The sequence below is a fragment of the Fukomys damarensis genome, unplaced genomic scaffold, assembly GCF_012274545.1.
Source record: "Fukomys damarensis isolate Sample0158 unplaced genomic scaffold, DMR_v1.0_HiC HiC_scaffold_27, whole genome shotgun sequence".
NCBI lineage: Eukaryota > Metazoa > Chordata > Mammalia > Rodentia > Bathyergidae > Fukomys > Fukomys damarensis.
The window spans coordinates 30,540,667-30,541,472 of NW_022900939.1; the positions used below are offsets into that span (position 1 = coordinate 30,540,667).

The following is an 806-nucleotide window of genomic DNA, read 5'->3' on the forward strand; positions in this document are numbered from 1 at the left end:
TGCAGCTCCTGGACTGGGGATTTAGCTCAATGATTCCACTGCCTGCCTTGCAAGCTCAAGGTCCCGAGTTCAATCCCAGGTACCAAAAAAAAAAAATTTTTTTTTAAAGAATGTTTATGAGGACACTGAGTTATAAATGTGGCAAGTAAGTTTAGTAAGGGTTAGTAACTCTCCAAACTTGAGCACCAGTCCTTTTAATATTCTGTGGAACAAAGTGGGACGTTCGTATGAGGTAGTTCTGCAGCTTAGCCAATTCAGACATGCATGGCTTACTAACCAGACCCATTCTGAGAGACGCATCCATCCTCAGGAGAGAGAGTCTCTGCACCCACGAGCATATCCTGTCCTGTCCTGTGCCCACAGCTCTGCTTGGCTCCCTCTCCAGGGAACTGGTGCTTCTAATAGTGGGCAATTGTGCGTCAGACCCTTCCTCTGGAACTCTCACAATGATCGACTGCTATGAGGTTTCGGAACTTCTGTTATTTTAAGAAACGTGACCTCACCAAGCAAAGAAAGCCCTCGTGCACTCGTGCCCCGTGCAGTCGGTCATGCTCATCTACTCACGCACGCGCTTGTCCCCCATCCACTCACTGGTGCCCCCACTCAATCACGCGTGTCTCCATTCACTCCCTGCTATGATTTGGACCTAGATGTCCCCCAAAGCCCGTGTGGATGAGGTGGGACTTTCACGTTCAGAGGTAGTTGCATCTGGAATGTGTGATGCTGGCGTTAAGGGCGCGTGATCACTAAACGTGCATGATTAGTTTGGCACTGCCACCCTAAGTAGTCTGAATAAGACAAAAGGG

General features: G+C 48.9%; 1 long non-coding RNA gene across 1 annotated transcript in view; it reads right to left on the bottom strand.

Moving 5' to 3' along the window:
- LOC117283518 overlaps positions 1-364 on the bottom strand; it is a 10,889-nt gene extending 10,525 nt beyond the window's left edge. Inside the window, exon 1 of the long non-coding RNA XR_004514536.1 lies at positions 278-364. This is a non-coding gene — a long non-coding RNA (uncharacterized LOC117283518). The remainder of the gene's footprint in view (positions 1-277) is intronic.
- Positions 365-806: the final 442 nt, after the last annotated feature.